The sequence below is a fragment of the Sturnira hondurensis genome, unplaced genomic scaffold (genome assembly GCF_014824575.4).
Source record: "Sturnira hondurensis isolate 20B ecotype Veracruz unplaced genomic scaffold, ASM1482457v3 Scaffold0022910, whole genome shotgun sequence".
Lineage (NCBI taxonomy): Eukaryota > Metazoa > Chordata > Mammalia > Chiroptera > Phyllostomidae > Sturnira > Sturnira hondurensis.
Window position 1 is genome coordinate 2,181,904 of NW_028095541.1, and position 17,190 is coordinate 2,199,093.

At 39.6% G+C, this 17,190-nt stretch overlaps 1 protein-coding gene across 2 annotated transcripts in view; it reads right to left on the reverse strand.

The window, feature by feature from the left end:
• CENPP (centromere protein P) overlaps positions 1–17,190 on the reverse strand; it is a 286,410-nt gene that overhangs the window by 230,753 nt on the left and 38,467 nt on the right. The window lies entirely within an intron of this gene.

Consider the following 17,190-nt stretch of genomic DNA (forward strand, 5'->3'; position numbering starts at 1 on the left):
TGTACAATGAATTCAAAATGCCCTGTATTCAACAATAAACACCACCAAAAAAAACTAATCATGAAAGATAGAAAGAAATTAACAGGAACTGTCCTCAAGGAAATGCAGAGAGTAGAATTACCAGACAAAGATGTTAAATCAATAGATCCTAAATATATAGAGAAAACTTAAGGAAACCAGGAGAACAATATGTGCAATAAACAGGGAATATCAATGTAACAAATTATACAAAGGAAATAAAAAGAAATTTTAAAACCAAAAAGTACAATAACAAAAATTAAAAATTCACTAAAAGGGTTGAACAGATTTGAACAGGCTGAACAATCAACAAAAAAAATTATGACAGATAAAGGAAAATTATCCAATTTAAGTAGCAGAGAGAAAAGAAAATGAGAAAAAAGTTGACCCTAAAAAACGTGTGAGATACCAGCAAGTATACCAAACGATCATGATGTTCACAGAAAAAGAGCTGAGAGCAAAGAGCTAAAAGTTTACCTCAAGAAATAATGGTCAATAGACTTCCAGCAAAGATGGTGGTGTAGGCAGACCATTGTGCCTCCTTGCACAACCAAAAGAAGGACAAAAACAAATTTAAAGACAAAACATAACCAGTACTGCCAGAAAATCTAACTGTCTGGAAGTCAGACAACCAAGGAGTTAAAGAAAAAACATTCATCTACAACAGCAGGAGGGGTAGAGATGGGCAGCCGGGCGGAGAGGACTCACGGCAAGGCAGTGGCTGCAGGACCTGGGCAGGCAAGGTGGAAGTCTAGTACAGCAGGCAACCCTACATTTGAGTGTAGATAAATCAGTAGTAGGAATAACTGGGGAGCAAGACAGACCACTCAATCCAGGGTTCCAGTACAGGGAAATAAAGCCTCAAACACTCTGACTGAAAAAATCTGTGCACAGCAATAGAAACTCCCAGCCTCACAGGAGAGTTTGTTGGAGAGACCCACACGGTCCTACAACATACACTAACCCACCCACCGAGGGAACCAGTATGAGAAGGGCCCAGTTTGCTTGTGGGTAGTGGAGGAAGGGACTAAAAGCTGGCAGAGAACTGAGCAAGTGGCATTGTCACCCCTCAAACCCCTCTCCCACATACAGCACCACAACACAGCCAAGTGGATTGGCCTGCCCTAATGAACACCTACAGTTCTTCCCCTTACTACGTAACAGACAGGTAAGACAAAAAAATATGAGCCAAATGAAAGAACAGATCAAAGCTCCTGAAAAAATACAATTAAGCAATGAAGAGATAGTCAACAAATCAGATGCAGAGTTCAAAGCACGGGTAATGAGGATGCTCACACAATTGGTTGAGAATGGTGACAAAATAGAGGAAAAAATGAAGGCTATGAAAAGTGAAATAAAGGAAAATGTACAGGCAATCAGAAGAGATGGAAAGGAAACCGGGACTCAAATCAAGAGTTAGGACCAAAAGGAAGCTATAAACATTCAACCAGAACAGAATGAAGAAACAAGATTTCAAAAAAAATGAGGAGAAACTTAGGAAACTCTGGGAGAACTTTAAACATTTCAACATCCGAATAACAGGGGTGCCAGAAGGAAAAGAGGAAGAACAAGAAATGGAAAACTTAGTTGAAAACATAATGACTGCCTTCCCCAATCTGGCAAAGGAAATAGACTTCCAGAAGTCCAGGAAGCTTACAGAGTTCCAAAATAGTTGGATCCAAGGAATCACACACCAAGGCACATCATAATCACATTACCCAAGATTCAAGATAAGGAAAGAATCTTAAATGCAGCAAGAGAAAAGGAGACATTTACCTACAAGGGAATATGCATAAGATTATCAGCTGATTTCTCAAGAGAAACCTTTCAGGCAAGAAGGGGCTAGAAAGAAGTATTCAAAGTCATAAAATGCAAGGACCTACATCCAACATTACTCTACCCGGCAAAGCTATTATTCAGAATGGATGGGCAGATAAGTGCTTCCCAGATAAAGTCAAGTTAAAGGAGTTCATCATCACCAAGCCCTTATTATATGAAATGTTAAAGGGACTTTTCCAAAAAAAAAAGAAGATAAAAATATGAACAATAAAAAAACAACAAACTCACAACTACCAACAACTGAATCTAAAAAAAAAAAAACCCAAAACAAAAGCAAACAACTAGAACAGGAACAGATTCACAGAAATGGAGATCATGTGGAGGGTTATCAGTGGGGAGAGGGAGGAGTAAGAATGAAGAGAAAAGTACAGGGAATAGAAAGTGTAAATGGAAAATAAGTTTATGAGGACAGAGATGGTTTGTTTTGTTCACTGCTACATATTAAGCTCATACAACAATGCTTGCCATGTAGTAAGCATGCATTTATACTTCCAGAACACTTAGCTCATCATTTACCATGCATTACTAGTTTTGCTCATTCACTAGTGTATTAGCTTTATGAAGTCAGTAACTTTGTATATTGTTCATCATTACATTATTAGAGATTAATATATAAGTATATAATATGCCTTTATTTCTTTTGGGGGGTCAGAGAGGTATAGTTTGAGCCTGGAAATTTCTTATTTAAGGATGTGATAAAAATATGATGAGAAAATATCACATAGATTTAGGAGAAATAAGGATGAATATAAGGATGTGATAAAAAATATGATGAGAAAATATCACATAAATTTAGGAGAAAAAATTTCCACTGATCAAGTATAAGATAATTTGATAACCAAATAAATAAGAAGAGTAAGGAATTATAAATCACTGAAAAAATAAAAACAGACTTCCAGCCAAGATGGAGATGTAGGTAGACACACTGTACCTCCTTGCACAACCTAAAGAAGGACAACAACAGTTTAAAAACAAAAAACAACCAGAACTGATAGAAAATTGAACTGTATGGAAGTCTGACAACTAAGGAGTTAAAGACACATTCATCCAGACAGGCAGAAGGGGTGAAGACAAGCAGCTGGGAGGAGAGGACTTGCAGCAAGGTGGTGGCTGGACCCAGTGGACCCAGAGAGGAGGCAAACTGTGGAGTGGAGCGGGCAAGGCTGCAACTGGTGGGTAAGGCAGCAGCTATAGGAAATGGCAAGGAGGCAGCTGGTGGAGTGGGCAGTCCCACATCTGCGTGCAGATAAATGGGGAGGAACAACTGGGCAGCGAAATAGACTGTGCAACCAAGGGCTCCACCACTGAGAAATAAAGTCTCAAACCACTGATTGAAAACACCACTGGGGGATTGAGGCAGCACTGATTGAAAACACCACTGGGGGGTTGAGGCAGCAGAGGGGGAAAATCCCAGCCTCATAGGAGAGTTCATTGGAGAGACCCACAGGGTCCTAGAATGTACACAAACCCACCCACTTGGGAATCAGCACCAGAAAAGCCCACTTTACTTGTGGGTAGTGGAGAAAGTGACTAAAAGCCGGCAGAGAGTGGAGCAAGTGCCATTGCTCACTCCCTGACCCTTGCCCCACATACAGCATCACAACACAGCAAAGTGGGTTAGCCCATACTGGTAAACACCTAAGGCTCCGCCCCATACATCATAACAGGAGCACTGAGACAAAAAAATATGGCCCAAGTGAAAGAATAGATCAAAGCTAAAAAAAACCAAACATAACTATCAGATGCACAGTTCAAAACACTGGCAAGCAGGATGCTCACAGAATTGGTTGAATATGGTCACCAATTAGATGAAAAAATGAAGTCTATGCTAAGTGAAATACAGGAAAATGTACAAGAAACCAATAGTGATGTGAAGGAAACTGCAAGGACTCAAATGTGAAGGACTCAAATCAATGGTGTGGACCAGAAGGAAGAAACGTCCAATAAAAAAGAATGAAGAAACAAGAATTTTAAAAAATGAGGAGAGGCTTAAAAACCTCCAGGACATCTTTAAACATTACAATGTCTGAATCATAGGGGTACCAGAAGGAGGGAGAGGAACAAATTGAAAACTTACTTGAACAAATAATGAAGAAGAAATTCCCCAATCCGGCAAAGGAAATACATTTCCAGGAAGCTCAGAGAGTCCCAAAGAAGTTGAACCCCAGGAGGAACACACCAACACACATCATAATTACATTACCCAAGATTAAAATGAAGGACAGAATCTTAGAAGCAGCAAGAGAAAAGGGGACAGTCACCTACAAAGGAGTTCCCATCAGACTGTCAGCTGATTCCTCAAAAGAGACCTTACAGGCAAGAAGGGGCTGGAAAGAAGTATTCCAAGTCACGAAAGGCAAGGACCTACATCCAAGATTGCTCTATCCAGCAAAGCTTTTATTTAGAATGGAAGGGCAGATAAAGTGTTTCTCAGATAAGGTCAGGTTAAAGAAGTTCATCATCACCAACCCCTTATTATATGAAATGTGAAAAGGACTTATCTAAGAAAAAGAAGATAAAAAACATGTATAGTAAAATGACAGCAAACTCAGTTATTAACAACCACATCTAAAACCAAAACAAAAGCAAACTAAGCAAACAACTAGAACAGGAACAGAACCACAGAAATGGAGATCACATGGAGGGTTATCAGCAGGGAAGTGGAAAGAGGAGATAAAGGGAAAATGTACGGTGAATAAGTAACATAAATAGTAGCTAGAAAATAGGCGGATGGTAAGAATAGTATAGGAAAGCTAGAAGCCAAAGAACTTATATGTATGACCCATGGACATGAACTAAAGGGGGGAATATGGGCGGGAGCGGGTATGCAGGGTGGAGGGGAGTGAAGGGGGGAAATGGGACAACTGTAATAGCATAATCAATAAAATATATTACAAAAGAGAAAAAGAAAAAAGAAAAACAAATGAACCATGCCTTTAAAAAATACTTATGTACACATACACACACATAAGGAGATGTGTATGTATACATAAGGGAGGAGGGAAATGTATTAACCACAAGGCCCCATGCCTACTGAAAAAAGTAGAGGAAATGCTCGAGTTGCAAAATTATCACTTTGCAACCATCATAGTAAACAGTGGATCAAACAAGAATCATCAGGAGATGCTAAATCTAGCAAATCTTTTAATGAAGAATAGTTTCTGTATGGTAATAGAGTGTCTCCCCACAGACTGCCTATCAACTGCAAGGGTAGAGAAAAGCAATAACAGAGATGATACAGAAGAGAATCAGGCAACACTGATTGAATGAACAAAATTAAGATCACCTACGTGGGTCAAATACCTGAGAAAAACAAAACATCATCTACATGGTATTTTATTGTATTTGAAAATACATCAATAGCAATTGATCATTTAAAAAGATCAAAGACAAAATAAGGAACATTTTATTGAAGGGGGAAGGTGGAAGAACTATATTTTTTTAAAGAGAAAAATATCATAAAAGGCAATAGAGGCTCTGGAATTGTTCCAGAATAAAGAAATCTATGAAACATGCCAAGTATAGACAATAAAGAAAATTATTAGATAAACAAACAAAATTGGAGTATAGATAGCAAATTATTTTGTAATTAATTAATTTACTTTTATTATATTTTTTCTCATTAGTATTTAGTCTCATTATCCCACCTCCTATCCCCCCTAGATGGCAAATTGGATAAAAGTATTACATCAATGTCAATTTATAAAGTGAATCATTGCTCTATCAGAATACAAGGTTTGTCCAGATAGTACCCAGCCACATAATATGAAAAATAGAGATATTTATTAAAGAAGATACAAGGTACAAGAAACACTATATATAGGACAATGACACCTCAGTCCCCTTCAAAGTAAGCAATAAAATATATTACAAAAGAGGTTCCAAGGTGGAACCTCACAGTTCTCCCAATCACCATCAGCTACCCCGTTGTATCTTCATGAATCTCACTGATAATCTAAAATCTCTTTCATTTCAAAGGTAATTTCAGTTTGGGGAACACTCTGAAGTCACAGGGCACCAAATCTGGGTTGTAGTGGGGGCTGAGTCACCTGGGTGATTTGATGTTTCACCAAGAAACTCTGCACGAGACGTGATGCAAGAGCGGGTGCATTGTTGTTGATGAACTGCCAATCAACAGTTAGCTGCCCATAGCTGTGGCCTTCTGAATCAAGCTTAGTGCAAAATCTGATGCAGATTGATTGCTCTACTAGTTCAGTCATTTTGAATACAATGGCCACACAGTACACATACTCACTCAACAGTGTCTACCACCCCCACTGATTAATACAATGAAGTCATTATTGTTCGTGCATGTGCATTTAAGTCCACTCTCCTTGACTGCCAGGTTACATGGATGTTGTGCAAACCATTCTTATTATACTAACGATGGCTAGACTTTTTCTGGACTAACCACATGTAAGGAAATATCTCTATTCTCTAAAATGCACACCAGTGTATTTAGGAGGACACAGTCATGATATATGCAATGTTATTAAACAAGTTTCATAAGGAACAGCTACAGAGATTGTAAAAATCTGGATAAATATAACAAATTATTAGTCCTCTTAAGTTTGTTTACTTATATATGACATTCCAAAGTTAACAAGTGCAACTCTCTGATTTGATGTTCACTGCATATACACCAATGTAATTCCTCTGAAAACTGTAACATGAAGCAGGGAGAGAAAGGGATCTATAGTGATAAGCCTTCAAGACTGTACTTGCAGTGGTGAAGTGTTAAATCCAAGTACACTGTTAACAATTAAGTTATGTTTGTTGCAATCCTTCTTGCAGCCAATTAAAAAGAAATACAATACATCATTTCTCTCTCACAATGATGTTTCTCTCCCTCTCCCCTCTCTCTCCTCTCCCTCCCCTCCTCTCCTTCCTCTATCTCTCTTTCCTTTTCCAAAGGAAAGATATGGCCAAAATGTCAGCCAACAAATTAACATGAAATACTAACAAATATTTAATTCAAAAGAAAGCAGGAAATGGAAACAGAGTAACAAAAGACCAAAAGAGACAGTAAGAAAACAACAAGGAAAATAAAAGTGAACACACATCTACATAAGCATATATTTTACAGGGAACACTTGAGATTATGTGTTAAAACATACTCCACTACCTATTACATACACCTTTTAAATGTCTGAATGAACAAATTACAGTACTTTCCAAAGAATATAGGCCTATAATGATCAGCAGTTCCTTTATTGGAGTTTACAGGTGAAAATGACATGATATTTTAATCTCTATCAAACAAGACAGCCAACATTAAGCACTTGATAATGTGGTAGTAGAATGAGCAGAGAAAAAAATTTTTAAAGTACAACAGCTAAAATTTAAACACAAACACACTACAGGAACTCAGAGAGAAGGAAAGAGAAAGACTGTTGTTACATAAATTTTTAGAAAGAACTATATTTAAAATTGGACTAAGTCATCCCTGGCCAGGGGTCTCAGTTGGTTGAAGCATTGTTTTGTACACCAAAAGGTTGCGGGTGTGATCCCCAGGGAACTTGTGGGAAGCAACAGATCAACTTTTCTCTCTCACAATGATGTTTCTCTCCCTCCCCCCTCTCTCTCCTCTCCCTACCCTCCTCTCCTTCCTCTATCTCTCTTTCCTTTTCCCTCTCTTCCCCCTCGTCCCACCTTTCCTTTCTCTCCAAAACCAATAAACACATCCTCAAGTGAGAATTTTTTTTAAAAAGTAAGTCATTAAAAAAAGTGGACTGAGTCTCATTCACATCTCCATAAAGTGTACTCGATTACAGTATATACAACTTCCCATTATAGAAAGGTGTACCTCTAGATGTAATGAATTATTGTAATTTATTTATGTTTCCCAAGCACAGTCCAAATGTTACTAATGCAAAACAGAAGTCATGAATTTCTTTTACAAAATGCTAGCAGTCACACATTTGAATGTCAACTAATCAGAAACATAAAATAACCCCAAATGTCTCTTTCTTAATTATAAAGCAAAACATAACTTCAAAATAAAAATTCTAAACTTTTATTTCAAAAACAAGTTCTGAGCAATATTACATCTACATCCAGGTCAATATCAAAAGTTAATTCACTAAAATATTATCAGTCACTTTCACACATTGCTAGTGAAAAGGGGTTGTGAAATGGTATGGTTGCTCTGGTAAAGTCTGCAGTTTATTGTAAATTTAAACATATACTTACTATATCACCCAGCAATCCTACTTCTGGTTATCTTCCCTAAAGGAAGAAAACTGATGCACACAAAAAACCTCTAAGGAATGTTTATAGCAGCTCTGTTCAGAAACACAAAAACCACCCCAATGTTCATAGCAGCACAATTTACAATAGCCAAGAGTTGGAAGCAACCTAGGTGCCCATCAGTAAATGAATGGATCAAAAAACTATGGTATATATACACAATGGAATTTTATGCTGCAGAAAGAAAGAAGGAGCCCCTACCTTTTGCAACAACATGGATGGAACTGGAAAGCATTATGCTGAGTGAAATAAGCCAGGTGTTGAAGGACAAATACCATATGATCTCACCTCTAACAGGAAGCTAAACAACAAAACAAACAAGCAAGCAAAATATAACCAAAGACACTGAAATAGAGAACAGGCTGACAGTGACCAGAGGGGAGAGGGGAGGGAATTTCAGGGGAAATAAGGGAGGGATTTAGAGGAACCTATATAAAGGATACATGGACAACAACTGAGAAGGGTGGAAATGGGAGGGAGGGGGGAGGATGGGGGGTGGGATGGGATGGGAGTAATAGACAGAAAACTGTACTTGAAAAATAATTAAATAAAAAAATTGGGGGAAAAAAAAAGAAACACAAAAACCGGTAATAACCAAATGTTTTCCAATGAGTAAATGAATGAACAAACTGGTATCCATACAATGGAATATTACTTTGAAGTGAAAAGATGGGTGAATTTCAAAGTCATTATGCTAAGTAAAGAGGCTGGTCTCAAAAAGTTACACTGTGATTTCATTTACTTGACATTTTATAAAAGGCAAAACTCTAGTATGAAGATCTGAGCATGTTTTCCCAGGCATTTACAGTGAAGGATGCAGTGTGACTCTAAAATAAGAACATGAGAGATATACTCCTATGGATGGAATGGTTCAATATCTTCACTGTAGTGGTGAACACACAAAAAAAGCCCAATATGACTAAAATGAAAAGGAAAACAGGGAAAAGAATGACAGAGCCTCAGGAATATGTAGGGCGACAACCAAAAAGTTTTACATTTTTGTTATCAGAGATACAGAAGCACAGGAGAAAATGTATTGAGCAAAATATGTTTTATATATATACACACACACACACACACACATATATATATATATACACACACATATACATATATATATATGAAGAAATACTAAATGAAAAGCCTGCCAAATTTGGTAAAAAGTCTTTTTTTAAAGACTTTTTTAAACTTACAAATTCAAGAAGCTCAGATAACCTCAGAGACGATAAACACAAAGAAACCCATGCCTCAACAAGTTATAATTAAACTACTGAAATTTTTTTTTAAATCCTGAAAGTAGTTAGATAAAAACAGACATATACTCCATGTAGGGAAACTTGGAAGTCAAAGGCAGTAGATTTCTTAACAGAAACCAGAGGTCAGAAAGAATTGAAACATTTTTTGAAATACCGAAAGAAAAGATCTGTCAACCCAGAAACAAATATCCAGTGAAAATATTCTTCAGGAACAGAGGTTTAGTAATGACAGTCTCTGATGAAGGAAGACTAAAAGAATTTGTCTAAGTGAACCTACTCAAAAAGAAATACTAAAGAGAATTCTTCAGATGAAAAGAAAATGGTACTGGAGGATAACCTGGAATATTAGAAATGAAGGAAGAGCAATCAAAAGTAGTAAAAGTCTATGTATTTATCAGACTATACTTCTCCTCTTAAGTACATTAAAATATGTAAAAATGAAGAAAATAAGAATTATAACATTATTTGATGGTTGTAAGATGGCTACAGAGTAGCTGGAAACTCCTTCCTCTTGCTCCCAACCCCAAATTGGTCTTGTAGCCCTAACTACAGAGCAACCAACTCGAAAATTCAGTTGTGTGTGTATGAGTGAGTGTATGCACAGGCCAGGTGTATGGGCATATATGCAAGTGTTCGAATGCCTGCCCAACTGTGAGGGCACTCAGGGGCAGGCAGCCAGGGCTCCCTTGGTGAAGCCACCGCCACCATCACCACCCAACCCAGCACTTCTGGCTGCACAAGTTTGAAGCGGGAACCATTTTGCAAAATTTACAAAATCCTCCAGGGGACAAAGCCACAGGAGCAGCCTCAGCACCCAGCCATACCTCTGTGCCCTCTGCATGGGGCCAGGCCTCACACCCTGCCTTTGAGGCAATCCTGGGCCTATGGACCGCAGTATTTGCCTGGGATGAGGCTGTTGCCTCCCCAACCCTGACCACTGGAACCAATCAGAGTCTAAATGAGGAGGCTGCAGATCAGCCAGGGAGCTGGGCACACTAAGGGCAAAAAGAGGCAGGAGAGGTGGTGCTGGCAGGAGTGCAGTGGCATGTCCCAGGGGCTGAGACTCATTGGAGGAGGCCTACCACTGTCTTGAGTCATAGTTTTGCTGTTGGACTCTTCCTTTCTTTCCCCCACTCCATCAGGATGATATGAGACCTGAAAGAAGACAATATATACAGGATACATTCTACTGATTTGGAATGAGAGAGAGGTAGGCATCGGTGTAAGAGAGAAGAATTGATAGGTTGCCTCTTGTATGTGCCCTGCCTAGGGATCGAACCAACACTTAGAAGTCCTTTCAAGGCAGAGGTGGCCATAATAGGGGTTGAGCCCCTTAGTCATTCAGATGGAAGAAAGTTCCCACCAATGAATGGGCCAAAATTCACCAGGATACAAATACAAAAGAAGAATCCACATAATCCACACAGGGGACATTCCTAGAGCATCCAGATCAAGAGATCAAAGAGGCTATATCATGAGGGTTATCTCCACTGGGGAGACACAAACTGCTGGAGACAGATCCACCATCCTTTTTTCCTTAAGTTTGTGGCTACCCACCAAAGGCCCCAGCAGAGGAAGGGTGGTACATACTGGAGTAATGCAAAAAGTGTAACAACATCCACATCATGGGAATACCAGAAGGAGAAGAGAATGACCAAGGCATCAAGAACCTATCTGAAAAAATAATGACCGAAAAGTCCCCTAGTCTGGTGAAGGAAAAAGTCCCACAAGTCCAGGAAGCAGAAAATCCCAATCAAGTTGCACCCAAAGAGGCCTACACAGAGACACATTCAAAATGACCAGGCTTAAAAACTAGGAGACATTCCAAAAGCCACAAAATAAAGCAGGTAGCTACCTACAAGAAAGCATCTATTAGACAGTCATCTGATTCCTTAATAGAAACATTTCAGGCCAGAAAGGAGTAGCATGAAATATTCAAGGTGATGAAAAGCAAGGATCTACAACCAAGATTACTTTACCCAGCAAGGCTATCGTTTAAAGTCAAAGGACAGATAAGGAGCTTCCCAGACCACAAAAAGTTAAAGGAGTTTGTTAAGACCAAACCAGTACTGCCAAAAATTTTAAAGAGCTTCCTTTAAGAAGAGAAAAAGAAAAAGAGAAAGAAAAAAAAATACAGAGGAAAATAGTGTAATAATAAAATGGCATTATACTTATCTATCAATGATCACCTTAAATGTAAATGCCTTAAATATTACAACCAAAAGAAATAGGGGAGCTGAATGAAGAAAACAGGAATCACATATATGCTGCCTCAAGAGATCCATCTCAGATCAAGAGATACCCACAGACTAAAAGCAAAGGACTGGAAAAAGATACTTCATGCAAATGAAAAGAAAGAAAATTTGGGTAACAGTACTTATATCTGATAAAATAGACACTACAATCAATGATATAGTAAGCGAGAAAGAAGGACACTACATAATGATAAAGGAAACAATCCAACAAGAGGATATAACCCCAGAAGTAAGCATTTATGGACCCAAACAGGGACACCTAAATATCTTAAGCATCAGGTGGCAAACACAAAGCCCACAGGTCGAGTCTGGCCCTCCACCTTGTTTTATCGGGCCCTGGCACCTTTTTTCTACCAGGCAGCAGCGTAGAGATCCTTGCTCCTAGTTAAGAAGTTCTTACATTTGGACTTCCGCCAAGATGGAGGCATAGGTGGAAACACTGTGCCTTCTCCCACAACCAAGTTTGAATACAACAAAGGTTTGGAGAACTAGGACACACCCAAAGACCAGAAAACGGAATTATACGGAAGTCCGACAACTACGAACCATTCAACGGGGACGGTAAGAGAGGCGGAGCCAGCAGCGGAGCTGGGTCGGGCAGGACAGACCCCCCGACCTAGGCGCGCAGGCAGCCCGGAACCAGCCGGGGTGTGGGGCAGATTGACCTCGGTCGCACATTCGCGCACATTCGCGCACAGTGAGACGGACCACACAGGCCCCAGGGGGCGAACCCAGTGGTGGAGGGCTGACAGCGGTGGCACACTCGCGTGCACTGGAACAAAACACGTAGGCCTGGTGACGGTGGTGGCTGCGGCACCGGGGGCAGACGGGAAGCCACTGTCCCTCTTTGACCCCGCCCCCACATACAACGTTACAACCCAGCGACTTAGTTGCCCTGTTCTAGTGAACACTTTAGGGCTCTGATCCTGCTACGGAACAGGCACGAACAGCCCAAAAGATGGTGCAAGAAGAACTCAAAGTCCCAGAGCCAATAACTCTAAGCAACGGAGAAATTGCCAGCCTCTCAAAAGCACAATTCAAGACACTATTTATCAGGATGCTCACAGAACTGGTAGATTATAGTCACAAATTAGAGGAACATAGTCACAAATATAGAGGAACATATGAAGGCTAAACTAATTGAAATGAAGGGAGACGCACAGGAAACCAATAGTGATGGAAAGGAAACTGGGACTCAAATCAATGGAATGGACCAGAAGGAAGAACAAAACATCCCACCAGAAAGAAATGAAGAAATGAGAATTCAAAAAAATGAGGCGAGGCTTAGGAACCTCCAGGACATCTTTAAACGTTCCAACATCCGAATTATAGGGGTACCAGAAGGGAGAAAGAAACAGCCACGAGTGGAAAACATATTTGAACAAATAATAAAGGAGAACTTCCCCAGTCTGGCAAAGGACATAGACTTCCAGGAAATCCAGGAAGCTCAGAGAGTGCCAAAGAAGTTGGACCCAAGAAGGAACACACCAAGGCACATCATCATTACATTAGCCAAGACCAAAATGAAGGAGAGAATCCTAGAAGCAGCAAGAGATAAGGGGACAGTCATCTATAAAGGAGTACCCATCAGACTGTCAGCGGATTTCTCAAAAGAGACCTTACAGGCAAGAAGGGGCTGGAAAGAAGTATTCCAAGTCATGAAATCCAAAGACCTACAGCCGAGATTGCTCTATCCAGCAAAACTTTCATTTAGAATGGAAGGACAGATAAAGTGCTTCTCAGATAAGGTCAAGTTCAAGGAGTTCATCATCACCAAGCCCTTATTATATGAAATGCTAAAGGGACTTATATAAGAAAAAGAAGATGAAAAATATGAACAGTGAAAGGACAGCAAACACACAGTTATTAACAACCACACCTAAAACAAAAGCAAACCAAGAGGACAGCTAGATCAGGAGTGGAACCATAGAAATGAAGAACACATGGAGGGTTAGAAACAGGGGAGTGGGAGGAGGAGAAGGGGGGAGAAGGCACAGAAAATAGCATAGATGGTAGGTAGAAAATAGATAGGGGGAGGGCGAGAATAGTGGGGGAAATATAGAATCTAAAGAACTTGAGACTCGTGGTTATAAACTAAGCGGGGGAGAATGGTGGGGGAGGGAGTGTGCGGGTGGAGGGGATTGAAGGGGGGAATAGAACAACTGTAATGGTATAATCAATAAAATATATTAAAAAAACAAACAAACAAACAAAAATTTAAATGGACCCACTAAAGGCCCCACATAGCAACAGCAATCCTGACAAAGAAGAACAAAGTTGGAGGATTCGTGTTACCTAATATCAAACTATACTACATAGTAATCAAAACAGCATGATAGTGGCATAAGAACAGCCACATAGATTGATGGAACAGAATAGAAAGCCCAGAAATAAGCCCATACTTTTATGGTCAATTAATATTCAACAGAGGAAGCAAGCACATACAATGGGCTAAAGATAATCTATTCAAGAAATTGAGTTGGGAAAATTGGGCAGATAGCATGCAGAAAAATGAAACTAGAACACCTTTATACATCATACCAAAGAACAAATTCAAATGGATCAAAGACTTAAGTATTAGCCAGGAAAGCATAAAAATTCTAGAAGAAAACATAGGCAGCAAAATCTCAGACATTACTCATAGCAATATTTTGTCAGTTATACCTCCACAAGCAAAGGAAATAAAAAAGTTAAATAAATAAACAAATGAGACTGCATCAAACAAAAAAAAATTTATCAGAGCAGAGAAAATCATCAACAAAATTAAAAGACAACCCACAGAATGGGAGAACATATTTACCAATACATCTGATAAGCAGCTAACTACAAAATTTATAAAGAACTTACAAACCTCAACACCATAAAGACAAACAACCCAACTAAAAAAATGGGCAAAGACGTGAATAGACAAAAGTCCTCTTTTACTACCATAAAGAGGACTTACAGAGGGCCCACAGACACATGAAAAAAAGCTCAACATTACTAATCATCAGAGAGATGCAAATTTAAACTGCAGTGAATACCATTTTACGCCTGTCAGAATGGCTTAAACAACAAGTGCTGGTGAGGATGTGGAGAAAGGGGAACCCTTTTGCACTGTTGTGGGAAGGCAGACTAATGCAGCCACTGTGGAAAACGATATGGAGATTAAAAATGGATCTGCCTTTTAACTGAGAGAACCCACTTCTGGGAATATATCTGAAGGAACCCAAAACACTAATTTGAAAGAACATAAGCACCCCTATGTTCACTGCAGCATTATTTACTAGTGCCAAGATATGGAAGCAGCCAAAGTGTCCATCAGTACATGAGTAGATAAAATAACTATAGGATATTTCAACAACGGAATACCACTCAGCTGTAACAAAAAAGAAACTTCTACCCTTTGCAAAAGTAAGGATGGACCTGTAGAACATTACGCTAAGTGAAATAAGCCTGTCAGAGAAAGACAGATACCATATAATTTCACTCATATGTGGAATCTAATAAACAAACTGGAACTAACAAGGAAAATGGGGACAGACTCATAGATGGAGAGCAGGATGACAGGTAGTGGGGGGATGTGAGAAGGAGGAGGGATCAAGCAAAAAGGAAAAAGCACTCGTGGTCATGGACAACGGTGTGGTTATTGCCCAGGTGAGGGTGGTACAAGAGGACCAAATGATAATAAAATAAAATATAATAAGATCTTATATTTATGAAATAAAAAGTAATATATTTCAGACAAACATTTGCAAATACATAAAATGTGGCCCTGGCTAGTGTAGCTGATGGATTGAGCTCCTACTTAGGATGCAAAAATCTGCAATGAAGGTCACTCTCAACATACCACCAAGGAAAATCTCAATAATCTATGAAGTTATTATCTTTCTTGAGCTAGTCAAAGACCTGAAGTCACATGACAACCAAGTAAATGAACATTTTTCTCCTTCAAAGGACAGAACACATCAAACTGTTCACCTTTGGTTAAACATAGAAGAAGAAAGCAGCCACCATACTAGTGGATAAGAAATCATTTAAACTTTTGACAAATTCTTAAAGGACAAATGTGAAGTAGAGTGTCATTTAGAGCAGATACAAACCTGAGACACAGAGGGTCTCCATCAGAAAGACTGCAGTCACGTCAGCAACCTGGAGAGCTCCCTTCAGTGGCACAGGTATGCAGAGCCAATGCTGGGCTGGGTGACAAAACGAAGCCAGAACTCTTTTATGTTGGGAAGCAAAAACTCAAAGCTGTTGAAGCAGCAGCAGGAAAGCAACTGGGGGCGAGGGGGGTGAGAATTCCCTTACTTTAGAGGGAGGAAGAAAAGTCAAACCCATCTGACTCGGGAGAGGAGCAGTAAACACTTCTGCTACCAAGACAAAGATTCATTGCTTTGGGAAGATGGGCAGAGGCAAAAACTTCTGGGAGAAGACCAGAAACTCACTGCGCCCAGGAACCTACCTTAATACCAAGCCTATGTCTACCACCACTGCAGGAGGGACAAGACCATTCATAGACCCAGGCTGACTTTAACTGCACTGGAAAGAAGCAATAGAAACACCAGAGAGCCCTACCCTCAAAGTCTGGGTCCAAAGGACCTGCCCAATACTGGGGGCAAACCACAAAAACACAGAACTCCTTTTATTCCCACAATGAACCTCGCACCAAGTAATAGCATCAGTCTACTGCTAGTGACACATCAAGTGTACAGAGAAAGAGTCCCCTCTGAACAAACACATGGGGACTTGCTGAAAGCTGAGAGTGGAGCTGGAACATTGAGGGAAACACTCCAGCTTCCAAAGCCCCATTTTAAGGATAAGAAAGAACTGAATTGAATTCACTAATAGAAGATATGGCAGGAAGCTTCCACACAAAATAACCCAGATATAGCACAAATTGTGGGAAAGAAAAAATTAAGAGGAAGTATGAAGGCAGCCAAAACGATATGCACAAAATAACACTATACAGACTTTTTGTCACAACCTATGAAATCCAAAAGACACTGGAAGGATATCTTTAAAGATCAATCCAGTTATCAATTATCAACAACACTTTCCTGGTTTTCCTCCTACCTCTCAGACAGTTCCTTTTCTAATTCCTTTGCAAGATCTTTCTTTTTCATTCAGCAGTACATTTTAGGGTTCCTTATGGTTCAGTTCAAGTCCTTTTCTATTTTCATATTTTGCTCACAACTAAATTCTATATTCTTTCATAGTCAGTTTCATTCCTGTTCCAGGCTTTAATTTCTACTTTCCAGCATATCACTCCAGTGTTGTATCTCCCACACACACTGTTTCTGAGCTGCCTAGTCCATGTATTTCAGTGTTTCACAGGCACTCAAGCTCAACATGTCCAGACTGAGGTTACAATCTCACCTGACTTGGTCCTCTTCCAATTTTCTCTATCTCAAGAAGTTATTGCCTATTAATGGCTCCTGACCCCTCTTATTTACAACACCATGCCCATTCACTTGTGCTTCCTAAATATCTCCAAATCCACACATCTCCCTACCTCAGCTGCCATTATTCTAGTCCAAACTACAAAATTCTGTTCTGGCTGGTGTGGATCAGTGCATTGAGCACTGGCCTGC